The sequence below is a fragment of the Balaenoptera physalus genome, assembly GCF_965194825.1.
Source record: "Balaenoptera physalus genome assembly, chromosome: 14".
NCBI lineage: Eukaryota > Metazoa > Chordata > Mammalia > Artiodactyla > Balaenopteridae > Balaenoptera > Balaenoptera physalus.
Window position 1 is genome coordinate 43,463,701 of NC_138893.1, and position 22,835 is coordinate 43,486,535.

The 22,835-nt window shown below is 34.7% G+C and overlaps 1 protein-coding gene across 9 annotated transcripts in view; it reads left to right on the forward strand.

Moving 5' to 3' along the window:
- LOC309643036 (uncharacterized protein) overlaps positions 1 to 22,835 on the forward strand; it is a gene marked incomplete at its 5' end in the record, with an annotated part of 739,057 nt that overhangs the window by 493,255 nt on the left and 222,967 nt on the right. The gene's annotated exons all lie outside the window — the stretch shown is intronic.

The following is a 22,835-nucleotide window of genomic DNA, read 5'->3' on the forward strand; positions in this document are numbered from 1 at the left end:
CTGTAAAGTTGGACATAATAGCTAACTTTTAATATTTCTGTGAAGTGCAAATTATGTAACTGATGCAATGCTCCCAAAACAGTTCTTAGTACATCTTAAATGCCCAGTAAAGATTAGCTAAAATTATTAGCCAAGGAGTTGTTAAAATGAGTATTCCTGAAGCTCAGACTAGGATTTGCATGCTCACTAATTTTGAGAACCATTGAGTTCCAAGATAGGTATCCCTGCGTGAATTAGTCTGACTGTGCCCCTGCTTAGAGGTAGATAATGGATTTTTAATTTTTTTTCAACATCTTTATTGGAGTATAATTGCTCTACAATGGTGCATTAGCTTCTGCTGTATAACAAAGTGAATCAGCCATACGTATACACATATCCCCATATCCCCTCCCTCTTGCATCTCCCTCCCACCCTCCCTATCCCACCCCTCTAGGTGGTCACAAAGCACCTAGCTGATCTCCCTGTGCTATGCAGCTGCTTCCCACTAGCTATCTATTTTACATTTGGTAGTGTATATATGTCCATGCCACTCTCTCACTTCGTCCCAGCTTACCCTTCCGCCTCCCCATGTCCAAGAGTATTCCTGTCCTGGGCCTAGGTTCTTCAGAACTTTTTTGTTTTACTTTTTAGATTCCATATATATGTGTGAGCATACGGTATTTGTTTTTCTCTTTCTGACTTACTTCACTCTGTATGACAGACTCTACGTCCATCCACCTCACTACAAATAACTCAATTTCGTTTCTTTTTATGGCTGAGTAATATTCCATTGTATATGTGTGCCACATCTTCTTTATCCATTCATCTGTCGATGGACAATTAAGTTGCTTCCATGGCCTGGCTATTGTAAATAGAGCTGCAGTGAACATTGTGGTACATGACTCCTTTTGAATTATGGTTTTCTCAGGGTACATGCCCAGTAGTGGAATTGCTGGGTCATATGGTAGTTCTATTTTTAGTGTTTCAAGGAACCTCCATACTATTCTCCATAGTGTCTGTATCAATTTACATTCCCACCAACAGTGCAAAAGGGTTCCCTTTTCTCCACACCCTCTCCAGCATTTTGTTTGTAGACTTTTTGATGATGGCCATTCTGACTGGTGTGAGGTAATACATCATTGTAGTCTTGATTTGCATTTCTCTAATGATTAGTGATGTTGAGCATCCTTTCATGTGTTTGCTGGCAATCTGTATATCTTCTTTGGAGAAATGTCTATTTAGGTCTTCTGCCCAGTTTTGGATTGGTTTATTTGTTTTTTTTGGTATTGAGCTGCATGAGCTGCTTGTGTATTTTGGAGATTAATCCTTTGTCAGTTGCTTCATTTGCAAATATTTTCTCCCATTCTGAGGGTTGTCTTTTCGTCTTGTTTATGGTTTCCTTTGCTGTGCAAAAGCATTTAAGTTTCATTAGGTCCCATTTGGTTATTTTTGTCTTTATTTCCCTTTCTCTAGGAGGTGGGTCAAAAAGGATCTTGCTGTGATGTATGTCATAGAGTGTTCTGCCTATGTTTTCCTCTAAGAGTTTTATAGTGTCTGGCCTTCCATTTAGGTCTTTAATCCATTTTGCGTTTATTTTAGTGTATGGTGTTAGGGAGTGTTCTAATTTCTTTCTCTTACATGTAGCTGTCCAGTTTTCCCAGCACCACTTACTGAAGAGGCTGTCTTTTCTCCATAGATAATGTATTTTAATTAAGTCATTCTGGTTAGAGTGTATCTCTAACCAGAAGTGTGACCTGAGGGAACTTTTAAAATATCCATTTCTGGATACTATCACAGACTTTCTAAGCCATAATATATGAATCAAGAGCCACAGGAATATATGTATTTGAAGAGAAATTTTCTATGTACTTAGTGATATCCTGACCCACAGCCTAATTTTTAAACAATTAAATGACTTTATTTAGATGATGTCTTGAGATTCCTTTTGCACTTTAAGTGTCTAAATGCGTGCTCCCCCTTTCAGAGTAGAGAATTTCTGCTAACAATAAGCTGCGTATATACTAATCACATTTACAAGCCCCTTTGCATCTAAGTATGGACATGTGACTATTTCTTGCCATTGAAATGTGGGTAGAAGTAATGTAATTTCTGGGGCAAAGCTATGAAGAAGTAGCTGTTCATATTCAATATTTTTCTGTTTTGCTGACTAGCTGCAGAGGATGATGAGGCCCTAGGTGATATTGGATGCAAAAGATGGAAGAAATCTGAGTCTTTGGACAGCGGTGTGCAGGAAGAGTGCTTACCAAACCTATATCCCATAGGGCTATAATAAGGATAAATATTAAGCTTCTATTTCATTAAATCATGAAAATAGCAGGGCATGTTTGTTACAGAAACTTCTGTTACACTCAGTGGTTTTCAACATGAGGCATTTCTCTCCAAGTCTGTGATGGTTAAATTTTATGTATCATCTTGGTTAAACTATGGTACCCAGACCTTTTGTCAAAATTAGTCTAGATATTGCTGTAAGATATTTTATATCAATAGATGTGTTTAACACCTACAATCAATTTACTTTAAGTAAGATTATGGTAGATGATGTGGATGAGCCTCATCCAATCAGCTGAAGGCCTTAGGAGCCAGGAAACTGAGATTTCCTGGAGAAGGAATTCTACCTCAAGACTATAGCATAGAAATCCTGCCAGAGTTTCCAGCCTGCTAGCCCAACCTATAGATTTCAGAATTTCCAGCTTCCATAATAATTATCCGTATACACACGTATATCCTATTGATTCTGTGTCTCTGGAGAACCATGGCTGATACAAAGTCTGTGTATTCTTCAGAAGATGCTTGATAAAATGTGTCTTCTTCATCATAAAGGTATACACATAGTTCATTCAATATATAATGGAGGTCGTACTAGACCCTGAGGAGGAAAGGAATAGACTATCATTTGTTTGGTGTTTAGAATATACCCCAATTATGAATAAATATTAACATTTCAGTCATGTTGATTTTATATTTTATATTGTTCAAATATGCAGTCATTAAAAAAAGTGCATTTTGTAGACTCATTTTAATATTTCAAAATACTTTTTAATATTGGTACCTTTATGCTTGGCATCACTCCTTTCTTAGCTTAGAAGAGTTTGAGTGGTTAGTTTTCTTTAAATAGGAGATGGATTGGATCTCTATTTTGTAGCTCCACAGACAGCCAATTACTGGGTTTTATAAAATGAAATAATGGTTTATAAACCATTATTTTAAATATAATTTTTAAAAATCCTCATAGACAAATAGCATAAATATAAATATTCATAAATTATTATTTAAAATATGTTGGTTAAGTTTACATAGAGATAAGAGTTAAAATTTATGAAATGCTATTTTCTGTTCATGCTGATGGCTTAATGCCAGTCATATTTATGGCTGAGGTTTTAGGACAAAGTGGCCTACACTTCTCCATCTGACTGAGAACACATGATTCTCATCCTCATGCAGACAACACAGTGTTAAATTACAAACTAGCTTCCTGATGACCTGGAAAGATGGGTTGGAGAGGGGCTGGGGCTTGGAAATTAGAATTACATGAAGTTAATTCATTTGACTTGAGAAACTTATAATCAACCTGTCTTCTCTTAAAAGAGAGGTTATAAATGGAAGTTTTAATGATTGAGGCTGCATGCCTGGTGCCAGCTTTTGATCAGCACCATCTAAGCTGTTCTCTATTAGGAAAAGAAAATAATCTCCTTGCCCAGAGGTTATCGCATGCGCGTGGGTATACACATGCATACGCACAGGCACACCCCCTTTTGGCAAGGCTCTTTCACTCGTGGCCTGATGTAAGTGGATATAAGACCCCACTCTTTTCTTTTAGATTTACTTTTTAATTGCTTTCATTTGGGATTGGGTAACAAGAACTACGGTTTTCTTTCATTTATTTCCAAAGTCATATTATTAGCACAGCCAGCTTATTGGCCTACTTTGATCCCTCAGGGAATAATGATTCATTAATATCCATAATGAGCCCCCCTCAAACTGAGACTTGACAGACTTTCCAATTTACAATAATCTTCCCTCCCCATTTTTGATCTTTCTGCCTTTCCTACACCATTTGTGTGACCTTGACCCAATAACTTAAACTTTCTGAATATCAGTTTCTTCAACTACTAACAAGAGGGGCTGTAATAACAATGTTCATCAACGTCCTATCATGATTAAGTGGAATGATAATTTTCCTTTATTCCTGCCATGTCTGCTTCTTTTCCCATCACTATTAATTACAGGGAGCACCAGCTACAGGTGTTTTGCCATCTTGTAAAGTGACCTTTACAATGGGACCAGCTTAGCCTTACATAATAGACTAAGAACAAATTTAGGGAGGGTGGAGGGTGGGGCAGAAGATCAATGGAAAAAAAGGAACAGGTGTCAATAAACAAGTCATATGCAAGATAATAAACAATTGGTTTAGAGGATATTGATTACTTTGGTGTTACTGAAAATGTGGCCCTCAGCCCATCAGATGCACCTCAGGTGCTTGTGAAACATTGAGATTCCTTGTTCTCACTCAAGTTCCCCTGAATCACACATCCTTGGGGGCTAGTCCTGGGAACCTACGTTTTTTACAAGCTTCCAGAGTGATCTTGAAGGACAGGAATTTGAGAACCACTGGCCTAGGATAGGTCTATCACTGTGGTAGTTTTCAAGAAAATACAAATATGTAATAATTCAGCTGCTATTACTACATTTTACTTTTGAAACAGTAATTGATAATCTCTACCCTCCCTCTCCAACCCTCTCCTCCCTTCTCCCTCACTCACAGGTGCACTTGGGTGGGATAAACAGGGCTACCTTCAGCTTCCCCGAAAGAACTGGGACAGTGTGAGACACAGCCTTAGTACAAAACAAGTGTTCTTTAAATCTTTTTGGTGAATAGGCCATTGCTTATAAACAAATAAACTAGATAAACAGCAAAATCAAGGGCATTCTAGAAGCTTCAGGCCTCCAACTCTCTGATCCATGGGCCATCAGGAAGCTCAGTAGCCTTAGAAATATCATCAGTTCTGCAAAGTAGGTGAAAAATAAAGTTTTTTACAGGTGGTAACAGGGGTAATATAATATCTTTACTACTTACAAGCAGATACCTAGCTTTGAAGCACCATAATAACTATTCACACTTTTATATGTTTAACACCTGCAAGATATATTTATTTTTCAGTACTTGAGCCCCATTGATCAGTCCTGCATTATTGATTTTTGTTTTTACGTTGGATAAGAATCATACAATAAATGTGTCATAAATTAGACCCAAACGCCTCAGAGTCAGGATTGAAATCCTCTTGCAAAACCAAAAGGAGAGAGGATTTCTCATTTTTTCATGATTCTGGTTATATAGAGACTGCAGGAAAGGCAGAGGGAAGAGGCTTATTTTCGCATTTACACTATATGTGGTTTTGTAGCTATGTGTTTACATACAAACACACACTCATTTACACATACAAACATTCATATTCTTCCTGTGTAGAATCTGATGTATTATTGTGGGAAAGAAAGATTTGTGACAGAACTATCTTATCTGGTTCTATAAAATAATAGGCTAAATTCTGGTAGTTTTCAACACTGAACTTCCCCTCCCTCCCTCCCTCCCTCCCTCCCTCCCTCCCTTCTTTCTTTAAGGAAAGACAAAGATATAAAAGATCTTTTTGTGACATTTGGACAGAGAGATTTAAAGCAATGGAGGTGTTGTCTCTGAAATATATAATGGGTGCATATTTTGGTCGACTATTTGCTTCTCCTTTTTCTGTGTCTGATTCTAAAATTTACTTTCATTGAGAATTTACCATGTGCATGTGTCAGGCCTGGACTAAGTACTTTATGTACATTTTCTTTAATCTCATAAGAGCTCAGTGAGATATGTAAAAATGAAGAGGCTGAATGAATTGCCTAAATTACCCAGTTAGACTAGGAAAGCAAGATTGTTTGTTCACTCATTCATTCATTCGTTCATCTCCCAGATACTTCTGGAACATATATGCCATTATTCTAGGTGCTGGGGATAGAGCTGTGAGCAAAACAGAAACAGTTTCTGTCTTGTTAGAATCTACATTCTAGTGGGGAAAACAAATGGTGTCTCAATAAAAAAAAGCAACGCATAAATAAGCTCTGTGGAAAGAATAACAGGAAGAGAAAGAGCTAGAGAGTGGTAGACTCCACATGTTACTTTGGATGCGGTGGTCAGGGAAGGCCTCTCTATGTACATGACTTTTTGCACAGAGAGTTGAATGAATCCAGTGAGTGAACCATGGAGGCATCTGGAGGGTGAGATTCATTAACATGGCATATTCTGTCCTGTAGAAGCTGGCCCTGGGCCACCTCTGAAGTCCATGCCATTCTATTCTCCCCTCATGCTCTAACCTAGAATGAATGTGTCTTGTTCTTCACTGAGTTCTGTGCTTCGTATTTCATATTTTTTTTCATGCTCTTCCCACTTTCTTCTGCTTGAATATCCACCCCACCCCACCCCCGCCCCAACCCAAATCTTTTGGATAAGTCTAGCTGTGATAGTTTTCTTTGGCTGGAAATGCCTTTAAATACTCACCACAATCAGAACAATATTGTGGTCTTTCTCCTCCTGCATGGAGGGCTGGATGAACAATGGGGCCATGATGTGAGTTGCTAAGGATCTACTACTGCTGTTGAGCTACGGAATTTATACAAGTCAGTATCTGCTTACACAGTTTCACTGATCTTACTTTAGTGGAGGTGATGTATTGCTTGCTTTTTCTGATCTGTAAATCTAGAAACAAACACATTGCCCCACTATGTCAGGATATGGTTCACTTATTCCTCTGTTTGTATGTTCTTGTGCTTTTATGTTTGGAAAGGTTTAATTTATGGGAAAACACACTTATCCTTAAAACATCTGCCCAGTTACATACAATTTCTCATAATCTGTAGGGACCAGTTGCTCTCATATTTATTATTTAAAAATTTACTGAATAAGTTGACACTTTGACTCTGTCACCTGTCAGGTTGGTGTTTCTCTGGCTAAAGTGGTATGCTCACTCCTTCCCTTTGCCCTAAATCTCTCTTGCTCCAGTGACTGGTATCTTGGGAACATCTCTTTGAATCTGGTGAGCGGGAATGAGCACTAGTGTGTAACTCAGGAGACAAGTTGTCTCCCAGTTATTCTATCCTCAACTTGCTGGGTGGTTTTGGGAGATAATCTCTAAATTTGTGAACTTCAAGATCTTTTTTTTAAAATTTTTATTGGGTTATAGTTGCTTTGCACTGCTGTGTCAGTTTCTGCTGTACAGAAAAGTGAATCAGCCATATGCATACATGCATCCCCTCATTTTTGGATTTCCTTCCCATTTAGGTCACCACAGAGCACCGAGTAGAGTTACCTGTGTTATATAGCAGGTTCTTATTAGTTATCTGTTTTATACCTAATAGTGTGTGTGTCAATCCCAATCTGCCAACTCATCCTGTCCCCCATTCCCCCTTGGTATCTACACATTTGTTCTCTATGCCTGTGTCTCTATTTCTGCTTTGCAAGTATGATCATCTATAGAATTTTTCTAGATCCCACATATATGCGTTAATATACGATATTTGTTTTTCTCAAGATCTTTATCTGAACAGTGAGACAATAAACCTGATTTGTGTAACTCAGAGTTATTATGATGCCTCAAGAGACTAATAATTGTGAAAGATAATTTTATCATTTCACAGACATGGATGCCATTTCATCTCAACTTTAATCCTTTTGGTCTATAACCATATTTATGTTGTTATCATTATTGATATTGTTGTTATTGTTATCATCACGCATAATAAAGCAAATCCAATAATACCAAAAGCTCCATGATAAAAAGTCCCCACCACATTGAACCCCAGCTGTAACCTCGCTACCTGGATGCAATCAATTGTAACCATTTTTCTTTTTTTTATGTCTATATCACAACATTACTGTAGTTTTTCTATGTCTCTATGTCTTGATTAACTTCATTCATTCTATTTATAGTCTATATTTTCCCATACATGTTTTTCAAAATGCCCTTCTTCCCCCTATATCAACACAAAGAAACTGAGTCTGAAGAAAATAGAGACATTTTCTTCTTTTATTTCTGAGATCCAGGGATCCGGTGCAGGAACAGCATTTCTCTGAAACCAAAGGGCAGCCTGCTGCTCTCAGTAACTTCGGGCCCCTTGAGAGGATGCCTTCAATACGTTGTTTATTTGTACTATTGTGAGACAGAATGTGAAAAACCAGTCAGAACCTTCTGAAAAGTATATCCCAAAGTCATATGAGAAATGTGCTGCACATTAAATTAGTCACAATTTGATGGTTTTTGAGCTTCAGTGAGTCTGAGTCTTCTTTGACTTAATTTTTTTTTTCATTTTTGTACCTCTAGTTACCAATATTAACATACATATTTGGACTTGAATTCCTGTAACTATCAAAATAAATGAGATGAAACACAAATTTTATTGTTTCTCCTGTTGCCTCTGGTTTGTTTTAGAAACCAATTATTCACAAAATGTGGCCTTTCACTGTTTTCCTTAGGGCTAAGTGGATAAAGACTTAGCATCAATCGATGCCTTATTTTTACCTGGAATTGCATAAGAGGATCCCTTTAGACCTGGAAGAATTGGGGGGGAAAAAAAAACGTTTTCATAAGGAGAAATGAAAGGATGGTTTAAATTATGCAAGAAAAGATTCAGGGAAAATTAATGACTGTTGTGGAGAAAGTAAGATAGCCCTATTTACTGAATATTACTGAATACAAAGAAATAAATATTTCACCTGGATGCAAGCAAAAAAATTCTTGAGGCACCTATTTTAATTTATAAGAATTCTGCTATAGAGGAAAGCTTAGCAAAAACAGCTTCATCAAATTAAAAGTTTAGGATAAAATATTAATTAAGGGATACATTAGCTGGTGTAAAATCGTCCTTTTAGCTATTTAAAAGCTGCTCTTGTAATAGGGGCTTAATTTCTCCAGGATTTTATAAAGAATGTTGATAGAAAGTGACTACGGCTTTATGTACAGAAGGAAGCATATGACATGAAAAATATGCTCTTTTACTTGAATAGGTTCTTTTTTTACTATTTTCAACATGCTTTCATATTTAGTCTCCAATTTGAATCTCATGAGACCTCCATGAAATGGAGCTAATATGTGTGTCCATATTTTGTAGATAAGTTTCACAGACTGAATGACTTGTTCATAGTAACAAATGAATCAGTAACTAAGCCTAGACTAGAATCCATTTTTCTTTATCCCTCATCTCTATGATATTTTTATAAGAAATAAAGCTCCATTTGTAGCTGGAAAAAACACCGCATCACATTCTCTTTTTTCATTAGCCAATCCTTTAACTTTCTTCAAAGTTACTTGAAATTTCATTTCTGCAAGATTCTTGTAAGTTCTCTTATTGCATGATATCTCCCATAATTGATGAGGATATTCGGGAACACCTTGTTTTACTATTATTGATTACCCAGTTTTGCTTTCTTCTCCTCCTACCCCCCCCAACCCCCCTTCCTCCTCTTCCCCCGTCTCCTCTTCCTCCTCTTCCATAGCTTGTGACCACCACAAAGCAAGAATGGAGAAGGCAATGTAGCTTAGGTATTTAGAGCTTGGGTATATAATTCAATCAAACCTAGAATTAAAGCCCATTCTGACACTTTACATGGATAACGTTTTATAAGTTATATAAACTCTAAGCTTCATATACCTCATCTATAAAGTAATACCGGCCTGTAATTAACATTATATTTTGAAAATTCCCCACCCACCACTCATTTTGGTGGGCTGTCAATCATGGAACCTTACTTTTTGACCCTCAGAGTTGGGCATATGACCTGAACTGGCCGATAACGGAGCTTCATTCTCCCAGTTATGACAGTTGGCTAAAGGATAGACATGTGATGCAAGCAACATGGATCAAGACACTGCCTTGGAACTTCCTTGCTTAAAAATGCAAGGGAGATTCTCCTTGATAGTTTTAAGTATTTATCTTCTCTGTCACATGGAGGAATCCTGTTCTTACAATGGAAATCCCCTTCTTTAAGGTCAAAACATAAAGATAAGTAAGGAGAAGAAAAAAAAGAGTAAGTAGGTGCTGTATGTAATGCCTAATCCATTTTCACCCACCCTTCCTAGTGCCTTGACATAATAAAAACCTCCTATTGCTTTTATTATGATTTTATTTTATATAATATAGCTAGAATTTGGCTTCTTTTGATTGCATTTTGGAGAATCTTTTCTAAAATTTACTTTTTATTTTATATGGGAGTATAGTTAATTTACAATGTTGTTAGTTTCAGGTGTACAGCAAAGTGATTCAGTTATATATATATATAAAATATATATATACTATTATATAAAAATATATATATATACCATATATATATATATATATATATCCATTATTTTTCAGATTCTTTTCCCATATAGGTTATTACAGAATATTGAGTACAGTTCCCTGTTCTATACAGTAGTTCCTTGTTGATGATCTATTTTATATATAGTAGTGTGTATATGTTAATCCCAAACTCGTAATCTATCCCTCCCTCTACCATCTTTCCCCTTTGGTAACCATAAGTTTGTTTTCTATGCCTGTTTTGTAAGTAAACTCATTTGTATCATTTTTTTTAGATTCCACATGTAACTGATATCATATGATATTTGTCTCTGTCTTACTTCACTTAGTATGATAATCTCTAGATCCATCCACATTGCTGCAAATGGCATTATTTCATTCTTTTTTATGCTGAGTAATATTCCATTGTATGTATGTACCATATCTTCTTTATCCATTCCTCTGTCGATGGACATTTAGGTTGCTTCCATGTCTTGGTTATTGTAAATAGTGCTGCAATGAGCATTGGGGTGCATGTATCTTTTTGAATTATCGTTTTCTCCAGATATATGCCCAGGAGTGGGATTGCTGGATCATATGGTAGTTCTATTTTTAGTTTTTTAAGGAACCTCCATACTGTTCTCTATAGTGGTTGTACCAATTTACAATCCCATCAGTGGTGTAGGAGGGTTCCCTTTTCTCCACACCCTCTCCAGCATTTACTGTTTGTAGACTTTTTGATGGTGGTCATTCTGACTGGTGTGAGGTGATACCTCATTTGATTTGCATTTCTCTAATAATTAGCGATGTTGAGCATCTTTTCATGTGCCTCTTGGACATCTGTATGTCTTCTTTGGAGAAATGCCTATTTAGATCTTCTACTCATTTTTTGATTTTTTTTTTTTATGTTGAGCTGCATGAGCTGTTTATGTATTTTGGAGATTAATTCCTTGTCAGTCACTTCATTTGCAAATATTTTCTCCCATTCTGTGTGTTGTCTTTTCATTTTATGGTTTCCTTAGCTGTGCAAAAGCTTGTAAGTTTAATTACATCCCATTTGTTTATTTTTGCTTTTATTTTTATTACTCTAGGAGGTGGATCCAAAAAGATATTGCTGTGATTTATGTCAAAGAGTGTTCTGCCTATGTTTTCCTCTAAGAATTTTATAGTATCCAGTCTTACATTTAGGTCTTTAATCCATTTTGAGTTTACTTTTGTGTATGGTGTTAGAGAGTGTTCTAATTTCATTCTTTTACATGTAGCTGTCCAGTTTTTCCAGCAGCACTTATTGAAGAGACTGTCTTTTCTCCATTGTATATTCTTGCCTCCTTTGTCATAGATAAGTTGACCATAGGGGCGTGGGTTTACTTATGGACTTTCTATCCTGTTCTATTGATCTATATTTCTGTTTTTGTGCCAGTACCATATTGTTTTGATTACTGTAACTTTGTAGTATGGTCTGAAGTCAGGAAGCCTAATTTCGCCAGCTCTGTTTTTCTTTCTCAGGATTGCTTTGGCTATTCAAGCTCCTTTGTGTTTCCATACAAATTAAAATTTTTTTTGTTCTAGTTCTGTGAAAAATGCCACTGGTAATTTGATAGGAATTGCACTGAATCTGTATATTGCCTCAGGTAGTATAGTCATTTTGACAGTATTGATTCTTCCAATCCAAGAACATGGTATATCTTTCCATCTGTGTCATCTTTGATTTCTTTCATCAGTGTCTTATAGTTTCTTGACTAATGCATTATGTTGTAAGGTCATGGTAAAAACTGAGCTAAGTAACATATACTAACTATAATGCCTGGCCCATGGCAGTATAACTAAAAAAAGAATTATGAAATTATTGATAATATTGATAAGAATACTTTATTTTTATTTCTATAAAACTTTCAGGACAGCCTGAAAGAGTTGCTCACTCAATGATGTTTGATGACTTGCTTCCTTTCCTTTGTAGACAATGAGAGGAATGATGAGTTATAATTGAGATATAACTTTGACTCACTTGCATAAAATAATCATCCATGATTACTTCCATTTTAATTCATTCTTATGATAGTTTAGTATATCAAGATCACAGAACACTCTATTAATACAAAAATCAGCTACTTCCCTATATAAGTGTAGTGAGCAATTGGAACTTGAAATAAAAATACATAACATTTAAAACAGCTGCCCAAAATAAAGAAAGTAGTACCTAAATATAAATCTAACAAAATACATACATGATTTTATGCTGAAAGCTATAAAACTCTAATGAAAGAAATCAACATTGATCTAAATAAATGGAGAGATACCCCATGATTATGGATTTGAAATCTCAATGTTTTAAGGTGTCAGTTGTTCCAAATATGACCTGTGGAATCCATGTAATTGCAGTAATAATCCCAGCAAAGTATTTTGTGGATATAGACAAACTGACTCTACTGTTTATAGAAAAGACAAAAAACTTAGGATAGCAAGCACAGTACTTGAGAATAAAAATAACTTCAAGTATACACACTACCCAATTTCATAATTTATTACAAAGTTACTGAAATCGAGACAGCATAGTATTATTTACAGAATGGACACACAGATGAATGAAATAAGATAGAGAACCCATAGATAGAGCCACACAAATATAATCTACTGATTTTTCACATTGGAGCAAAGACAATTCCGTAAGGAAGAGATAGTCTTTTCGATAAATAGTACTAGATCAATTGGATGACCATGGGCAAAACAGTGAACCTAGACATAGAGCTCATACCTTTCACCATAATTTATTCATAATGGATCATAGGTCTAGATGTAAGACACCAAATTATAAACATAGAAGGAAACATTATAGGAGAAAATCTAGGTGACTTTGGGTTTGTCAATGAGTTTTAGATATATCAAAATCATGATTAATGAAAGAAAAAAGTTCATAAGTTAGACCTTATTGAATCAAAAAATCCATTCTGTCAAACACTAAGAGTGAAAAAAATAATCCACAGACCGGGAGAAAATATTTGCAAAATGCATATAGGTAAATAACTTGTATCAATATTATAAAAAGAATTCCTAAAGCTCAACATTAAAAAAAGACAATTGAATTAAAAATGGGCTACTGATCTGAGCAGTCACCTCACCAAAGAAGATGCACAGATGCCAAATAAGTATGTAAAAGATGCCCAATAGCGTTTGTCATTACAGACCTGCCTCTTAAAACAACAATGAGATTCCTGTACATATTAGAATTTCTAAAATCCAAAAGCTGACAATACCAGCTTTTGGGGAAGATGCAGAGCTACAGAACTATCATTAATTGCTGGTTGGAATGTAAAATGATATACCCAATTTGAAAGACAGTTTTGCAATTTCTTACAAAGCTAAACATTGTCTTATCATACATTCCGGTAATTGTACTCCTAGATATTTACCCAACTAACTTAAAAAACTTATATCCACACAAAAATGCACACATGGACATTTATAGCAGACCTATTTATAATTGCCAAAACCTGGAAGCAACGAAGATACACTCCTCTAGTTGTGTAGATAAACAAACTACAGTATATCTATATAATGGAATATTTTTAGTAATCAAAACGATTGAGCTATCAATTCAATAAAAATGAGTGAATTAGGTTTTCCTGGTGGCAGAGGGTTAAGAATCTGCCTGCCAATGCAGGGGACACGGGTTTGAGCCTTGGTCCAGGAAGATCCCACATGTCACGGAGCAACTAAGCCTGTGCGCCACAACTACTGAGCCTGTGCTCTAGAGCCTGCAAGCCACAACTACTGAAACCCATGTGCCATAACTACTGAAGACCGCACGCCTAGAGCCCATGCTCCTCCACCGCAATGAGAAGCCCATGCACTGCAACAGAGAGTAGCCCCCACTCGCCGCAACTAGAGAAAGCCTGCATGCAGCAAAGCAGCCATAAATAAATAAATAAATAAATTTATTAAAAAAATAAAATAATGTAAAAAAAAATGAGTGACTCTTAAATGCATATTGCTAAAAGAGAGAAGCTAGTCTGCTAAGGCAAAAGACTGTATGATTTTGATTACATAATATTCTGGAAAATGCAAAACTATAGAGGCAGTAAAAGTATTAGTGGTTTCCAGTGGTTCAGGAGAATGGTAGGGTTGAATGTTGAAACACAATGGATTTTTTAGGATGGTGAAACCCATTTTTGTCAAAACACATTGAACTTTTTAACTCAAAGAGTGAACCTTGAGGTATGCAAAGTTTGAAAAATTCATTTAATAAATAAAGAGCATTCCAAGATGGAATTCAGAATGTGCCACAACAGTCTAACTCTACTACAAGTGTATGAAGCAACCAAATTGAAGGCAATCATGGAGGAAGTCTGACCTAAGTAACTTTGGAATCCAGTGGGGTCTGTAAGATGACGGGAGAAATAAACTATACGAAAGACTGTTTTCTAGTTGGTAAAGTGGTTTCCCACAAGCATACTGGATAACAATTCTGTATACTGAAAATGAAAAGTAAATAAATGGTGGATGGTGGAAGTCAATTTTCTCATTATTGGAGTAAAATTTACAGACATGCAATTAGAGGAGACTGGAATAACCATTATAGCAATGGATTAGAGTTGGAGACCTCAATATGAATTAATGTTTAGCTTAATATAGATAGAGATAATTACATATATAAATATTTATAGAGATGTGTATCTAGATGATACATGTTTTCTTACTATGTACATGTTTTCTTACTATGTCAGCTGAGAGGGGCTAGAAATAGCAAGCATACACAGCACCCATATCTTGCTTTCAATACCATTCTTCATTGAAAGCAACCAGGGTTCGTTAGAGAAAGGCCTAATTCTAGGACTGCGGCAGGAAATATACAAGATAAAGCTGGAGCATCTTATAGTGCCAGGAAGTAATGAAGTGCTCAAAAAAAAAAAAAAAAAAGCCAAAACAAAAACATAATGATGGGTGTATATCAAAGGAACACAGGAGTAAAATGAAAGAGCTTCCAAAGGCCAACATTGAACAATTTGAACAATAAAATAAAATTGTTTTGGATTATAATCTAAAGTATGAAATAAATATCCATGAATCTGTAATGGTATAAATAAATGAATAAATATTTGAGGGAGAATAAACAAATTTCCCATGCTGAAGAACTGCAAATAATGTATGTAGATACTCCATCCTCATTGAGGGGACGCACACTCCCCAATTCCTTAAGTGTGAGCTGTACACAGTAACTTCTTTCTAAAGAGTATAATATGGAGAAGTAAAGGAAAAAAGTACAAACGTGTAGTGGAGAAACCTAACCAACACTACCTTGGCCATGTGACCAAGGTCAACATCAACAGTGATAAGGTGTGTGGATAGCATATGTACCCTTGGTATGATGTGATGAATATGGCACTTTGCCTCTGTCATCTTCCTCCCAGAAACTTATACCCCCAGTCTAATGATGAGAAATAGATTAGACAATTTTTAATTGAGGGCCATTCAATAACATACCTGGTCAGAACTGTTCAAAACTGTCAAGGCCAACAAAAACAAGGCAAGTCAAAGAGACTGTAACAGCTAAGAGCCTAAGGAGACATGACAACTAAATACAATATGGTATCTTGGTTGAGATCCCAGAACAGTGAGAGACCATTAGGTAAATACCAAGGAAATCTTAATAAAATGTGAACTTTAGTTAAGAATAATGTATCAGTATTTGCTTATTAGTTGTGACACGTGTATCATACTAATATAAGATGTTAATAATAGGTATAACTGGCTGTAGGGTATATGGAAACTTTCTGTATTATCATTGTATTTTTTAGTCTAAAACTTTTTAATTGTTAAAAAATTAACTTCTGAAAGTTAAGAAGTAGGGATAAGATTTGAATGGCCACTTCATTAAAGAAAATATACAAATGAGAAATAAGCATATAAAAAGATGCTGAACATCCTCAGTTATTAGGGGAAATCAAATTAAAAACTGCTGTGAGATACCATTACACATTCATTAGAATAACTAAACTTTAAAAAGAAAGGCAAAGCCAAGTGTTAACAAGGATATAAAACAACTGACACTCTCATACATCTCCGGTAGCATTGCAAAATAGACGAGCCACTTTGAAAAAGAGGTAAACAAATTTTTAAATGTAAATATACACCTAACAAAAGACCAAGAAAATTCCTAGATATTTACACAAGAGAAGTGAAAGACTCATTGAATTTTCATAGCAACTTTATTCTTAATATCAAAAATTGGAAACAGTCTAAATGCTCATGAACTGATGAATGGATAAGAAATCAGTTGTGACTGGCTCATTCATACTGTAAAATCCCACTCACCTAGGAAAACACTGTAACACAGATGAATTTCAAAAGAATTTTGCTGAACGTAAAAAAAAAAAAAAAAAATCAGGTGTATTTAAAAATTGACTCACTTATATTCTGCTTATAAGAAGGCCACTTTAAATATAAACACACTAACAGTGTAAAAGTAGGTGGGAAAAGATATACCATGCTAACACTAATAATAATATATCTGTAGTAGCTATATTAATATCAGAAATTGTTAGAGCAAAGAATATTACCAGGAATAAATAGGGTCATATAATGATAAATAGATAATATATCATGACCAATGGAGTTTACACCAGGAAGTCAATGTTGGTGTAACATATGAGAACTAATTATTGTAATTCACCATGTTATCAGATTTACAATAAAAGCCACATGGTTACTTCAATAAGTGCAAAAAAAAAAAAAAAACTTTGGACAAACTCACAGATGTATTCAATAATAAAAACTATCAGCAAGGGCTTCCCTGATGGCGCAGTGGTTGAGAATCTGCCTGCCAATGCAGGGGACACGGGTTCGAGCCCTGGTTTGGGAAGATCCCACATGCCGCGGAGCAACTAGGTCCGTGAGCCACAACTACTGAGCCTGCACGTCTGGAGCTTGTGCTCCGCAACGAGAGGCCCCGATAGTGAGAGGCCCACGCACCGCGATGAAGAGTGGCCCCCGCTTGCTGCAACTAGAGAAAGCCCTCGCACAGAAACGAAGACCCAACACAGCCAAAAATAAATTAATTAATTAATAAATTAAAAAAAAACTATCAGCAAACTAGCAATAGAAAATGTACTCAGACTAATGAAGGGTATGAATGAAAAGAACTATAGCTAACATCGTGTGAAATGATAACTATCTCATAGTTTTCTTATAAAATTGAAATCACAGCAAGGGTTTCCACTATCACCACTTCTATTCAACATCAGATTAGAAGGTATAGTAAAATAGTACAAGAAAATGGAATGAAAGTCATCCAGATTAGAAAGGGAGAAGTAAAACTGTCATTATTTATAGAACATCACACAGAATCTCAAAAATCAATAAAAACTCGTAGAGTTAATACATGAGTTTAGCAAAGTTACAAGATCAATGTACAAAAATCTATCATATTTCTACATAGTAGTAACAAATGTCAGATATTTTTTGTTAAGAGATACTTTGAAATAAACCTGATAAAAATATTTGAAAGTGCTATGCACTGAAAACAACAAATTACTGTTTAGAGAATTAGAGAACACCTAAATAAATGTAGATGGATACTGTGTTCATGGATCAGAAAATTCCATATTAAGGTATCAGTCCTTTCAAGTTGATCAAAATCCAATGAATGTTAATTGAAAAATGCCAGTTGGCTTTTTATTTTTTTCTTTGAGATTTCCTCCCCAGAGATAGTGGAAAATCCAACCAGGTAGAGAATAAAATCTGGTTCTTACCCTGAATTATCACTGTTGTTTTCAAATAAAATTTTGAAGTATGGGTCACTATGTGTTTGCATAAGATGGAAAGCAAAGATATTGTGCGGAAATATATAAGTATAAGAGATCAAAGCAAACAGCAGTTCAGAATTTAGTCAAACAAAATGAGTTTTGGGAAAAGCTCCAAAAACAGATGTCAATGCATATGAAATGTTCAAAGTCTTGGCAGGCAATAAGTCAAGGCAAAACTCTAGACATCTAAGCATTGTGATTTGATCCAGGTTTAATTTTAAGGTATATGTCAGACATAAATTTCTTATTTAGAGAAATTTATCAAATTAGAGGTGATTGACTCCAGGAATAAAATGATGTAAGCTGCAGCCTTGATAACTAATTGAGCTTACCTGACATAACAGATTTCTCACCAGCTCAAATTCAATTATATTCTTATTTATAATTTGCCATTCACTTATGGTGTTTAGAAATATCCCCTTCGTGGAGTAATTAACTATGGTTGGTGTGAGAGACTATATGAAAGACCACTTTGAAGAGATATGTTGTGAACTCTACTTATTGGAGTTTAGTATAGTTGATTCCCATTATTATCTTAATTTTTACTATTTTGTGAATAATTAAAAATTCTAATATATACTTATTAATATTTTATAATATAAAACTTCATAACCCTAATGCTTATCCTTGGGACATAGGACTAGGTGAAGTGTTCTTAGATATGATAACTAATGCATAACCCCCCAAATAAAAATAAAAAAGATAAATTAGACTTCATCAAAGTTAAGCCTTTTGCATTGAAAAAGACCTTATTAAGAAGATAAAAAGACAGACTATACACTGGGATAAATGATCTACAAACCACATATCTAAAAAATTCCTATGTATAAAATATAGAAAGAAGTCTTAAAACCCAGTAGTAAAATAAAATCCAATTATAAATGGACAAAAGACATGAATAGTCATTTCACCAAAGAGAAGAGAAATGATCTATGCATCGCTGGAGTCCCAAAAGAAGAGAGGGAGAAAGGGGCAGAGAGCTTATTTAAAGAAACAATGGCTGAGCACTGAAGTAAGTGAGAGAAAGACAAATACTGTATGTTATCACTTACAGGTGGAATCTAAAAAAATAAATGAGTGTAACAAAACAGAAACAGACTCGGATATGGAGAAAAAACTAGCATTTACCAGTGGGGTGAGGGATGGGGGGAGAGGAAAGATAGTGGTAGCAGACAGTTCGTATGTTTTATACATACAAACAACTATGCATAAAATAAATAAGATACAAGGATGTATTGTACAGCACAGGGAATATAGCAATATAGCCAATATTTTATTACAAGTTTAAATGGAGTATTGTTATCACTTTGTTATATACCTGAAACTAATATAATATTGTAAATCAACTACACTTAACTTAAAAAAAGAAAAGAAAGAATGACTGAGAACTTCCAAAATCTGGGGCAAGATTTGGTCATTCAAGTTCACAAGGCTCACAGGTCCCCAGACAAAGTCAATTTAAAGATATATTCGCCAAGACATAACAAAACTGCCTAAAATCAAACACAGAGAGATAATCTTTAAAGCAACAAGAGGAAAAAAAAATTCTCACCTACAAGGAAACTGCCATAAGGCTATCAGCAGATTACCTAGCACAAAACTTGCAGGCCAAGAGAGAGTGGGATGACATATTCAAAGTGCTGAAAGAAAAAAAGGAAAAAAACCTGCCAACCAACAATACTTTACTCAGCAAAGTTGTCTTTCACAAATGAAGGTTGAGGGAAAGCCTTTCCCAAACAAACAAAAGCTGAGGGAATTTATCACTACTAGACCTGCATTACAAGAAATGCTAAAGGTAGTTGTTCAGTTGAAGCAAAAGAACACTAACAACATGAAAATATAAAAATTTCAAAACTCACTATAAAGGTAAGAATGTAGTCAAATTCAGAATACTCTAATACAGTAATGATGGTATGTAAATCGCTTTTAACTCTAGTATAAAAGTTAAAGGACAAAAGTATAAAAAATAACTCTAGCTAGAATAATGTTTTAATGGATATGCTATATATAGAAGATATAAATTGTAATATCAATAACATCAAATGTGCTAGGAGAAGTTAAAATGTGGAGTTTTTGTATGTGGTTGAAGTTATCAGCTTAAGTTAGACTATTATATCTATAAGACATTTTATGTAGGCCTCCTGTAACTACACATATAAAACCTGTAGCAGAACACAAAAGACAAAGACAAAGGAACCAAAGATTACCAGTACAAATATATCATCTAATAACAAAAGACTGCAAAAGAGGAAGAAAGGAACTACAAAACAGTCAGAAAACAATATGATGACAATAATAATTAAATGCAAATGATTAATTCTCAAATCAAAAGACACAGATTGGCTGAATAGATTAAAAAAAAACAAGACCCATCTATGTTCTATCTCTGTGACAGTCACTTTAGATTTAAGGACACACACAAGCTGAAAGTAAAGGGATGAAAAAAATTATTTCAAGCATATGGTAACCAAAAGTGAGCAGTAGTGGCTATACTTAAATCAGACAAAATAAGCTTTAAGTCAAAAATTGTCAAAAGAGACCAAGAAGTTCACTATCTAATGATAAGTCAACTCACTGAGAGGATATAACAATTATAAATGTATATGCACCCAACACTGAAACACATAAATATGTAAAGCATGTATTAACACAAATTAAGGGAGAATTGGTCAATACAATAATAGTAGGGGATTGCAGTACCCCACTTTCAATATTGAATAGATGATCTAGACAGAAAATGAATAAGGAAACAGTGGAAGTGAATGAAACTATAGATCAAATAAACTTAACAGACATATATCGAACATCATATCTAACGGCAGAGTACATCTTCATTTCCAACACCCATGGAACATTCTCCACGATGGATCATATATTGGGTCACAAAATAAGTCCTACCAAATTTAAGAAGATTGATATCATTTCAAGTGTATTTTCTGACCAAAATAGTGTGAAACTAGAATCAATAATAGGAGGAAAAATAGAAAATTCATAAATATGTGGAAGTTTAGAAACACACTTGTAAACAACCAGTGGGTCAAAGAAGAAACCAAAAAGGTAATCAAAAAATAACTTGAGACAAATGAAAATGGAAATTAACCACACCAAAACTTAAGGTGTGCAGCAAAAGCAGTTCCAGTTGGGAAGTTTACAGCAATAAAATGCCTACATTAAGGGAAAAAATCTCAAACAACCTGACTTCACACATCAAGAAATTAGAAAAAGAAGAACAAACTAAACCTAAAGTTAGAATAAGGAAGGAAATAATAAAGATCAGAGCAGAAATAAATGAAATTGAGACTAAAAAACAAAAGAACAGATCAATGAAACTAAGTTCTTTTTATTAAAGATAAACAAAATTAAATTTTTAGCTAGACTAACAGGACTCAGTTTTAAGTGAAAAAGGAGACATTACAACTGATACCACAGAAATATAAAGATCATATGAGACTATTATGAACATATAATGCCAACAAATTGGACAACCTAGAAGAAATACATTCTCAGAAAAATAAAACCTACCAACAGTGACAAAGAAAAAGAAAATGTAAACATATAAATAATGGGAAAGTATATTGAGTAAGTAGTCAAATCATCCCCCAAAATAAAAGTTCAGGACCTGATGACTTCACTGTTGAATCCTAACAAACATTTAAAGACAAGGCCAGCATTGCCCTCATACCAAAGTCAGATAAGGACACTACAAGAAAAGAAAAGGATAGACCAGTATTCCTGATGAATATACATGTAAAAATCCTAAAAAACAAACAATACCCCCAAACCCTAACAAACTGAATTCAACAGTATATTAAAAAGGATTACACACCATGGTGAAATGTGATTTATTCCCAGGATGCCTAGATGGAACACAAATCAAATGTGATATACCACATTAAAGAATGAAGGACAAGAATCATATGATCATCTCAGTAAATGCAGAAAAATTATCAGATATGTATTTTGAAAATAGCTTCTCCGAGTCCATGCCTTGTCTTTTCATTCTCTCAACAATGCCTTCTGTAGAGCACAAGTTTTATATTTTAATGAAGTCCAATTTATCAATTTTTTTTCTTTCATGGATTATGCCTTGCTGTTTTATTCATTCTTTTTAATTTAATCATTCCTTAGGGAAATTTTTTTTTCAGGAATAATATTACTAGATGAGAGCTTTGGAACACTAAATAGGACTAGTTAAATTGATAAGAGTTCTTCCCATAGATTTTAGATTCCAGTGGTGTCATTTGAGAACAGCAAGGGATATATGATTTTCTCTATTTTTAAGAGTGAAACTGAGAAAATTTAAGTAAATTATACTAGGATAAAGTCATTCAGTGGTGAAGCCAGGTTTACAAAAAGCAAAAAGCAGAAAACTTTTTGTCCTGAGATTTTTCACACTAAACCCAGAGAAAATAAGTAGATCTTTTAGTGTTTGCTCATTTTATTTTGCTTAACAGTGATTATTGATTACTTTCTAATGTTTATAATATTTCTAAATTTGATTACACAGACTTTGAGGGAGAATGTTGAGAGGAGAGAAAAGAAACTTTTTTCACCATCCTTGAGGAATGATTTTTGTTTTCCCAAACTAGGTGGATAATTTGGTTGAAGCCTCAAGACTAACATTTTCTTAACTTTCTCCAATAAATCTGTGGTTCTGTGGCATGGATCTATGATCCATATTTTAATTGAAGAGGGTGGTGTTCTACAGGCTTGAATGGCCCCAGC